We start from the raw sequence: 11,434 nt of genomic DNA, 5'->3' as shown, positions 1-11,434 counted from the left end.
AAGTGATAGCAGGGGTTTGACACTGCATGTCTGAGTACACCTTTAATTACATTACTCTTTCTCTGCTTGCTACTGGTATAGTGAAAATATTTTTTCATTTCAGTGATTGAAGTCTCTGTGACATCTAACCAGTGCCTCACACAATAAAACTGTCGGTCCTTTTATCTCTCCATTATTCCTTAAGCAATCTGATTCTCTATTTTTCATTTCATATGTACATTGGCTGAAAACCTTAACAATATTACACTGTAAGTTTTATCTCTTTTATGAGGTAGATTGCTCCAGTGCCTTTCCAAATAATAGCTGTTTCTTCTGCAGGTTCTTTGCTTGAAGACTTAGAAGTCTTTGTGTATCTGCAATTACCATCTGCTAATCCAAGAGTATAATCAATCTAACACCTCCGTTGTATTAGAAATTGTTTGGATATTTTCTCTAATTTAACCTCATTTGCAAAATTTGAAATGCGGCTTTCAAGTTCATCACTCATGTCATTTCTGTATATGATAGCACAGGGGAAAGACTGAGTTCAAAAGTTCAGGCATGTAACTTGTTTCTAAGCTCTTTTTTCAGTTAAATGTTATTTATGCTTTCTGCTTAGTCCTTCTCTTTAAAAAGCTGTTAATTACATTTGATGCTTTGAAATTTTATTCTGCTGTTATTTCTCTTCTGGTAATTTTTTTTTTTAACAATAGAATCTGTTTTTTTCCATCCTGGTAATAGAAGAAATTATGGTACAAGGGTCAACCAAAGCCCTGAGTTAGCTGGAGTCTTTCAGTGAACTTCACTGAGTTTTGGATCAGGTCTTGAAAAAGGGGGATAGAAGTAACTGAGGTGGCAGCTCATCACCCTCGGCATGCCTGTTTGGGCAACAAGCCAGGACTGAAGAAAGCAAGATAGAATTGGCTACCTGCTCTCCCTCCAGTGTTGTGGGGGTAGGTAGATGTATAGTATTTTGTTTGAAGTGTTTCTGTAGTATTTGGGGCACTTGGTATTCCTATATTCTACCATTCTGCCACCAAAATACCTTCAGGCCAGTGAGCCTAACAATGTTCAGTTAGAGATTTTGATAATTGGATTTTTTGGAAGTATTTAACATATTAAAATAGCGTCGATCATCTCTCTTTTATTTTATTTTTCTAATCTGAATTTGTTTCTTTTTTTAAGGCCAAATCGCTGCTGCCAATACAGTCTGCATGTGTTTGAGAGGAAACATCTGTTCACACATTTGGATCAATACTGTCTTTCCGTGGAGCGTCCCTGAGCCCCTTTCATCCACAGGTACGGCAGCACTCTCACACCAGGTACCTGCCTGTGGACACCCACACATTGCTTGCTACTTCTTCCCTGGCTTTTTAAGGAAAGACCTATTGGTCAGATTGAAGCTTGGCTAAGATCACATAGCTTCAGCCAGAAAAGCGATGATATTCATGTTCTGTTCCCCGGCAGTGCCTGGGAATGCCTGTTTGAACAGAAAATACTGTCTGTACAAAAGCTGCCTCCTGCGTGTGGTTGGCCGGGAGCTATTGCTGCTATCAAATGCTCGCAAGGAGAAGGGAGGGTGGGAGGGAAAGAGGCACGCTGCCTGCTCGTGGGTGACCGGCAGGGTGTCTGTGCTGCCTGGTCTGAGGGAGAGGTCTGGGGAAAATGAAGGGGGAAGGAGACCCCTGAGCTGCTGAGGAGTTGAGCCTGCGTTTGATAGTGTAGAGATCAAAGGTTATGTCTCTCTACATTCCCACTGATTTTGCTGAAGTCACTGGAACCTCTCAAGGACCCAGCTGGCTGCCCAGGCACAAGTAATTGCAGGATTGAACCCAGCTGATTATATTTGAAATTGTCTTTAAAATGGTTAATCCATTTTCCGAAGGTCCATCACGTTAGTAGGAATCTAGTGTCTTTACGGAATCTATTTTTTGTGTGATCCTGGGTTCAAAAGAGAGCTTGTTAAACTTCTATTTGTACTGTTCATCCCATCAAGGTTGCTTATCATTGTTGCACAAGAAAAGGAAACATATCAAATGAAAAAAATCCGTTTTATAGTTGGCAAATGCCTGTATTTTGTCTTTGTATGATGTGTTGTCATTCATCATCTAACCTTGGGGAAATCACGGGCACTCTAACAATGTAAGAGGCCAATAAAAAAGAAAATTATTTCAGTAAAATTGTAGCTAGGGATATGTAAAAGAGAAATGCCCCTGGGTAATAAAAATTACCCATGCATAATGGCTATGAATGTATCAAGCAGGCGTACTGTATACAGCGTGCCGCACCAGCTCAGCTACAGGATGTCCCTGCTCACCAGGCTCAGGCTTACAAAGAGGACGGGAGAGAGTCGGGAGAACACGAGGTCAAGCCCAAAGCAAAGGACTGAGAAGCCAAGTACTTGGTAAGTGCTCGTGTGTCTTTACCTATCTCTTTCGCCTCTTTGTTAGAGCTGTCTCCTTTGATCTTGCCTTTCTCATTATTACTCTCCGCTACAGAATTTGGGCTCAGTTCCAAGGTCGAGGCCTGCTCCTGCTGAACATCTCCCATATCCTTCTCCCGTTAGTCAGCCTGTCTCATTAGAGTCTGGCAAGCTTGCACTGTGCTGTAGCAATGGCATTCTTCACTCTTTCTTCAGTGCACTGTAGGGACTGTGCTTCTCTCCAGTTAATAGTTGGATACATTTTCTACTGTCGTCCCCTTTGGGCTCAGCTGGCATAGCTTTAGGATTCTTCTTAATGTACAGCTCTTTAGTCTTCACTTTAGTTATTTGAGGACCTAACCCTGATCCATGCCTTAGCCATGGCCCTAAATACTCTGAACAAGAAGGCAGTCTTTTGCAAGAAACTGCTTTTCTCAGCAAGTCCTGTTCTGACAGATTGCGATCTCAGCAAGCAGTGCGGCTCATGGTGGGGGTTTGAAGTTTACTGGATGTTTTAATTTCATATTTTACATTTTTGTTTATTGCACTTTTAAATCTTGCTGACTGTCAAGCTTGTGCGAAGAAAAACCCCAAGGTCAGGGTTAGGTCAATAGGTTAGGTTAGTGGGCCTGTGTCCTTCCTCTTAGCCAGAAGTTACCACGCGGTCAGCATTTGACTGCCTTGGGCAATTGCCTGTCCTGCTTGTCTGACCAGCCCCTAATGAGCAAGAGTGACATGCATAAAACAAGTCACTGTTGATAAGAAATTATTGCAAACAAAGGGGTAGTTCTGCCAGCTAGCACTGGGGATGTGGGAAAGGTCCCTGAACTTTGACACCGAAGTTCGAGAAGTCTTCCAGAAGCAGTAAGTCAGAGCTCTCGCAGCACATAAAGCTCTTTGCAGATAAACAAGTCCAGACACAATCCCTCCTCCTCTTCTACTGCACATTACCCCAGTGACTGTTTATTAATAGGAGTTTCCTTCTTTTCCATGTGACATTTTCCATTTGCAATGACATAAAGGAATTCACAGTGAAGGCCAGACCCTTCCCCACAGCAGCCACTGCGTTTACTGGCTCTCTGCCTCCTCGCTGTCCACCACAGCAAATTTAAGCTTCTTGTCTTCATCTGTGTAGCCTGTCACAGCTCCTAGTGTGAGCAACTGTGAATTTTCTCTTTGAATCAGACTGTTGCTGAATCAAGTCCTTTGTATCTCCTTTTTCTGATTTTAAAAGGGTTTAGTTAATCCTGTTGGCACAAATATTCGAGCCAAAAAGCCGGGTAAATGAATCCATGATGAGCTCTGTGCTGCTGTAACGGGCTTCCTCCGGTACCAAGCTAGGTGGTTTAAAATTAGCTGGGGTGCCAGTACGCTCCAGCGCAGTCATTTCTGTGCCTGGAGCAGAGACGTGCCCAAAGAGTCTAGATTAGTAACAACTTTGCTGACTTTATTCCAGCTGTGCCAGCTGTTTGTTTATGTAGATAGCCAAACAGCAAACACCCACAGAGTTGTTAACTCTGCAAATCTTCAGTAAGTATTTCCTAAACTACTGCTGACAAATTTCTGACGAGACCTTAATCTCTGTAAAATCTATTGGGTGTTGTCAAAGCGCCATTAGTCAGCCTGTCATCGGGCCCGCTTTGCGGTGTGACTCAGAGATTTGCTTTCCCATGCTTTCTGCAGAAAAGTGAAACTGGGAAAACCTCACACAGCGAGGGAGCTGCGCGCAGCCCCGAGCCGCTGATGAGCTAGTGGATGGTACCGAAATGCCCTAAGATGTGATTTCAGAAAGAAACCTGACCCTGGGGAGGTTTCTGCTTCTCTTTTGTTTATATCTTTGGAAACATGTGAAAATTACCCCTTTTCAGTCTTTAGAAAGCAGCAAATGTTATTGTTTTTCTGCCCCTAGTCCATAGAATGCAAAAGGGGAAGGGTGGTATCATGAAAGGGATGCTGCACAGTTAAAACATGAAATTAAAGTAAAACAACACACAAAGTCAGGTCCTAAATTAGCACTGCTGTGCCATGTTTAACTCTGGAATTGTTCTGGTTTATACCTGCTTTATACCTCCCGATATTCAGTATAAATCCCTAAATATTTCCATTGAGAAGGGAGCTGGGGCTGGAGGAGAGCAGGCTGCCTGCTACACCGTGACAGCATCCCAGGGTGAAGCCTGCACTTTGCTGCTGTTTGGCATCTCCCCAGTTCTGGAGCTCAGTAGAAACCTACGTTATTTTCTGAAGCTGAGTTCTTTATCTCTGGCCATCATATGATGCCAGCCTGGATTAGAAGAGTTGTTGCTGTCAACAGTAATAGCAGCAAAAAAGTTACCACATCTTCTGAAAATGAAAACAAAACAAAACAAAAAAATCACCTCTCCTGCCAGCATAAAAAGCAAGGACACCAGGCAACAGTTCAAACAGAGCCCCTGCATACAAACAAAGACAAATGCCTGTCAGGGCTTAAGGGGGAAAAAATGGCACAGCTGTAGCACCACATTAGTGAAATTGTATGAGCCTTTTTATTTTCAAGGTTGCAGACAGATGCCACCCGAAAGACAGGATGCTTGGAAATACCACACGCACGCACGCGCGCACACACACACAGACACACTCTCTCACTCACTCGCTCTTAAACGACACACGTTCTTTGAGCTTCCTTTCTGAATCTCCTTAGCACAAATTACATTAGCACTGCTAATGCTGATGGAAACCAAGTGAAGCTGTTCTCAGAATAGTTTAAACTTGTAAAGAACTAAAGGGTAGTTCAGCAAAACAGAGTTTTTGAGACGGCAAGTAACCATTTCTTAGAAATCACGTCTACATTCATGACTATGAAGTTAAAAACAGACAATGATATTTGAATTTAGAGGCGAGGCAGCAGAGGATGGTGATGGTGGGTATTATTTTTGTTGCCCAAGTTGAATCTGATTCAGCCTAATTTTCATGCAGGCATCCAAGCCACTTTGTAAATACCTGTGACCAGCATAACTTCTGCAGGGAGGCTGCCAGCACGGGGCAGCTGGGCACGGAGCGGACAGGTACACGCTCTGGAATGAGGGCTGAGTGTCTCTGCAGTGAACCGTCTCACTCTTATCAAACTGGTAGTTTTTGAAAAACGCCTGTAAATATGACCTATTTTTAAAATAAATGTTAGTCAGTTGATTCATTAGAAGGCAAAGAGGCGTATAACATCCTTAGTGCACTTTGTACTTTTGGCACAGTTTCCACTGCCTGGGAGAAAGGCTGTATTTTGTCTTTTGGGGAGAGAGCAGTTGTGTAAAATAGCCATTTTTTACAGTTCAGAAGATAATTGAATTCCCTGATTCTCAAGCTCTTGGTTTTTATCGTCTCTGTCCTCTAGCACGTTATTGCACAATCCCCTCCGTTCCTTCCTAAGCTCCCAGGTTAGAGCCTGCTCATGGGAGTGGGCTTTGGACACTGGGTAGCCTAATGGTCTGACCAAACCAAAACAGTGCGGCAGTCACAGGACGTCAGCTGTGATTAGATAATCTGATGGCCAGTTGCTTATCACTTTGGTTTTAAATTGAAGCCAGGAGCCAGCTGCGTTAAATTTCCAGTCAGAGGCAAAGGAGATTAGATGAGTGGTTTGCATGAATAGGAAGCCATGTATCTCATCTTCTGCTGTTGGCACTGAGGGCTAACCCTGGGAGTCACTTTGGGGCAGGAACACTGATGACTTTTGGCCAGGAACGGCCGCACCACCGAGTTCACGGCAGTGGCAGACATGGCTCCATGGCAACCTCGCTGTCACTCGTCCCTCTTTGACCGACCGTTGCCACACAACGGAACAGCGTAAGAAAGGAAAAGCTGAGGAATCCATGGTTTCTATCATTAGAGGCCAGCATCAGAAGAAGCAGGTCTTTCTTTCCTGGCAAGAAGGGTAGGACTGTTTCAAGCAGAAAAAGGAAATGTTGCCCATGCAAAGCCTGAAAGAACTCATTTCAGATAACTCTAATATGTCTGTGTAAGAGAAAGCAATTTCTTCATCATCAACAAAATGCAGATCGTGATAAAGCAGTGGCTTAAACTTTTAATGCAATATCTCAGAGTGGAAAATACTTTCCATATAAACAGTAAATAATTAAAGAGGATTTTCTTACCAAAAAAGTGGGAAATCTGACTTTAAATGGGTGTGAAGATATGAATCATAATCTGCAAAAACCTGAAGGCATTAATCTTTTGAGAAAATATTTACATATGCATATTATAAGCTTGTTTGGGGATTCATTATGCACTGGGTGGAGAGTATATTAAGCAGACAGTAATGAAAGAAAAATTAAGATTTGTAAACATGTTCTGTATTACAACTGTACAATATATTGCAAGGGTTCAGGTAAATTTGTGGCACCACAGGGAACTTGCATGAGAAGTGATGCTTTCCCGTTGTACTGTTGGTTGTATGTTCATACATGTGGGCTAGACAAACTTTTCTGTCAAACAGTACAGGAACTTCATCAGCTTCTTCCCATGCTCCTCCTCTAGAAGATGGTGCAAAGCACCTTTGGTTTTGCCCTTTAAAATATAGTCAGCGTGCCACTCCTCTTTGTAGAAAAAGGCTGTGCATTTGAAAATGACAAATGCTGAGGAAATAAATCATGAGTAATGCAAAGGAATTTTGTTCTCAAATGTGTCCACAGTAACATTGGTAATGCTGTTGGGGTAATGGCTGCAGTGATACTACATTTGTGTCCTAAACCCAGTGTTGTAAAATTTCACTACTACACTTTCTGTAAAACTTACTTAGAATAAACAAAAATGTCCATCTATGATACTAAACAGTAACAGAAAATACAGGATAGTGGCTTATCTCTTATACCTGGCAATTAGCCATGACCGAACCACACTCACATCACACAGAACTTTTTTTTACGTAGTACAAGGGCACACAACTCTTAGAAAAACAAAAAAGGAGTCACGGTGCTGGGCACTATGCAAAGGACACACAGCCAGGTGTAAACCATGCCTTCGTGGCTGTGGGTTAGCAAAAAACCCAATATATGAGCAAACGGACTGAAAATCATTGAGAAGTCTCCTTTTATTGAAGCAAAACAATATGTTGCAATATAAAAAAATTGAATCTTTCAAGCTGCTAGAGATATTAGAGAAACATTACAGAGATCATCACATTGGCCACTAATTCTTAAAAAAACCTAACAAACCAAAACCCTCACTAAAAAGAAGTCTTCCAAGCAGTTTTTATAGTGCTGGTTTAATACATTTTTATGAGATAATAGTTTCTGTGGCAGCAACTTATAAATACAGGTGGGCAGATTGATTTAAATGAAACAATGACAGTCTATACTAAGGAACTGCAGAAAAAAGACCCCAAAAAATAAAATTATAAAATTTTGTAAAGATCAATCAATAGCCAGAGAAGCTACCTTTAGACTGTCTGATCCTTGATAGGTGCATTTTGACTGTACTAGATTTTCTTACTCTGAAGTGAAAGTCAATGGGGAGAGTAATGAGGCAATGTAATGCTTTACCTTTCTTGTCTTTTATAATAATTTAGTTCAAGCAGGCGTTGGGAAAATCACACTTTTATTTTAAGATCCAAAAGATCAATACAGCAGTATACATTTAGTGCTTGAGGGAAAATTTAGTCAAAATTGTTTCATGATGAAAATGCCAAAGGCAGATGCTTTTGTTCAATCTGTTACTTTAAAGGGACCTTGTAATCTTAATTCCAAGTTAAAGACTTGTGGCCATTGTATCAAACAAAGGCAGCACATGTATCTCTTTCAGTGATGAAATGCTAGGGATCTATGTATAGTAAATAAATTAAAAAACCCAAGTATTAACACATTTTCACATAGGAAATTGTACAAATACTTTGGACTAACAGCTGATTCTACAATGTATAAAATACTCTTGCCCATATACCTACAAACTCTACCTGTTGTTCTTTGCCTAGCCAGTGCCCTCCCATCCAAGTGAAGAAGGTCACAGAGCATCTTGGCCAACAAAGCTCTAGCTTCCAAAAATTTGGGGGAATGCTCAGCAGAAAAACAGATCAAGCTGAACTTAGAAAAATTTGTGCACTGATAAATCAGCATTTCCTGTTATTTCTATTTTTGTAATGGCATATATAATATGGAAGCTTTCTAGATATTTAGGAAATCAGCTGAAACTGGTAGTGTAATCATATATCCAGGTAAGGATTTACTAAGCAGAGCCTATGGTGACCTTAGTCACTCAGCATTAGGCCCTGTTCCCCACTTCGTGTCATGACATTGGCAGGTCAAGACTTGTTACTGTGGTACCATGTTCTCAGTGTGGCTCTCTGATCCCTCGTGGCAGCCCCGGTCTCTCGCCAACTGCGTTTCCCAGAGCAGGAGAGAAGCTCAAGCGCTGCGCAGCAGTCAGAGTATTTAGCTCTTCTTTTGACACCCAGCCTAGGCTGGAGGGCAGAAGGGAGGGGTGATGCTCCCCTAGCACGTGCTGTTACCACAGCTGCAGCGTCCTTCCTTTTCCCCCATATTCGGACTGCATTTGCTCCTGCTAACTTGGGATTTTCATCTATGGTACTGTAAACCCAGGGGAAAATATCTTGACCTGTATTCACAACAGTTATGCAATTTTCATGTAATAAAAGGAAGGTTTATTAACCTAACATTATTTCTTTTCAGCTAGGATAACAGAAGCTGTAAATGCACTCACTGATGGTGCTGAACTCTAAGATCCTGCCTGAACAGCAGTATGAAAACTTAAAATAGAGGGGCAAACAGCAATAGAAAAATACTGGCACCAATTTATCAATGCTGGTTTCTTGTTTAAGTGTCAAGTGACCAATTGTTAAAATAACTTTTCTGTTAGTATTTCCAAAGTCTTTTCTGCCAGGTGAATGTCTGTGTCAGAAAGTTTGAGTAGTTTTAAATCTTTATAATAAGACTAAAAAGAGCTGCTTATGCAATTAAGTTACTTTTGGCTAACTAGTACATAGCCTGAGGAGAGACAGAAGGTCCTACGAGGAGCAGGAGTGTAGGAGCTGGGAGGAGATACACAGCTGAGTCTCAGGGGTGAGGGAAAGGAAATTTTCCTAGGGACCCTGGGCGACTGTCTACAGCTGGATGTAATGCAGAAAGACAGTGGCTGGATTCAGAGTGAGACTGCAGTTACTCCCCCCTCCCCAATGCAAGGACACAACAGGCCAGGGGATGCTTGTGTTCAAGTGCTTTTTTGTTTTGCTTTGTCTTATTCTGCAGATTTGAATTTTCCCTATTTAAGCAGCACATTGTTCTACTCTGTGTTTGAATAACAGTTAAAGATTGAGAGCCTTTACCATGCCTCTGGTGGGCTCACACAGCAGATTTAAACCAGATTTTTGACCAAGAATCTGGCCAGTGCAGATCCCATCACATGTTGCAGTGTTGCATCTCTTGTACACCCAGACTGCTACAGTGGGGATTACCAAAAGTGCAAAATCAGTCCTTCAACATGAGAGAGGATGTTCTTGACCGTGGAGAGAAGTCCTACTGGGAGATAAGTGACAGTAATGGTCAGTCGAACCTTGTTTTAGAGGGAAATGCTCTAAACTAGTCTCTCAGATATCAAGGTCTACCTCTGCATTATCTCAGTTGCAGAGTCAAATGCAGTGCAGAGAGAATCAGAATTATCCGTGTGCGCAGTAAAGCTGGTCTTGCTCCCCGTCGGGCTGCCAGTATCACTCCTGTGGCTGGCCTTTCAACTGGCTGCCAGTGTAGCCACCTTGCAAATGAATTTAATTTGTGCATAGTGCAGAAGTTTCATTCTTTCAAACCCTGAGACAGGAGAACAGGATATTTTAGGTAACAAACAACATAAAATACAACATGTTTGTTTTCGTTTGTTTTCCTCAGGAATAGAGTCTTATTTTCTGCTGAGATTTAATACAATGCAGGTAACTCTTCTAAATATCAGCAATTGTTTTTGGAAGGAGGGTAAGATGATCAAGGGGAAGAGATGAGGAAATTAAAATAAACGGGACAGAGAGACCCAGAAAACCCATTTTAGAGAGCAGATACTACAATGCAGGAGACCTTTTCTCTAAGGAAGGCAAATGTATGGGTAGGCAAAGAGGAGCTGGGAAGGATGAATGCCTGAAGCCACTAATGACAGTATTTGGAAGAGTGCCTTGAAGGCTTTGGTCTTTTCTCTCTACTCCTGACAGGAGAAGGAGAGGCAGAGTGAGCTTCCCTGCCTCCTCCCACTAATTCTGCTGGAGTCTAAGCAGAAGGGAGCACCACCAGGGGATTGAAAGCAGTAAAATATTTTGCTCCAGTTTACATTAAAAAACTTTTTCAGTCTGCATAAACTGAACCAAGTTCCTTGAAATTCAGCAGCTTATTGATGCTAATGTCTAAAATGGGGCTTTATCCATTAATCTGGAGCCAAAAATAAGTATTGTTCCTTGTCAAGTGGGGAGTCCGTGAAAGAAGTTTCTGTTTCTTTCATTATATATTTTGTAGTAAAGGTCTGTGACTCTTGGGCATAAAAACATAAAGAGCTAGATGATGACTACTTGACTTTTCTCATTTTCTTAATTTACACACTCCTCGCCAGACTTTCTGAAATCAATCTTTCCCTGTGATTGCCCTGCAGCTTTCACACACCACTTCAGAGCCAGCTGTGCATGAGTAGCTGCAGTTTTCTTCCAACTTCTACTGGACAATTTGGCCAACCAAAAAAAGGTTTTAATCATGCATGTTTCTGAATAACAGTGCACTGATTTGTTATAACAAACATGAATTTCAAGCTCCACGTATTTTATGCCCCCTCTTCTCACTGCCCTGCATTCCTCTCCCTTTCCCAAGCGCTTGTGGTGGAAGCAGACCCTGCAGGTGCATTAGCCAAATATTTCTTGGTATCACAGTACTTTCTTTTGAGAACAGTGCCAGAACAACAGAGAAGCGGCATTGCTCAGCAGCAGCAGAGCGAGGACTCATGCCTGCCTTCCAGGAAGGGAGGGCAGAGGCACCTGCAACGAGCTGCCAGCTCAGAGCCGTACTTATCGCTGTTTTATTGAGGCAC

The sequence above is a fragment of the Platalea leucorodia genome (assembly GCF_965183815.1).
Source record: "Platalea leucorodia genome assembly, chromosome: 8".
Lineage (NCBI taxonomy): Eukaryota > Metazoa > Chordata > Aves > Pelecaniformes > Threskiornithidae > Platalea > Platalea leucorodia.
This window is presented reverse-complemented; position numbering follows the sequence as displayed.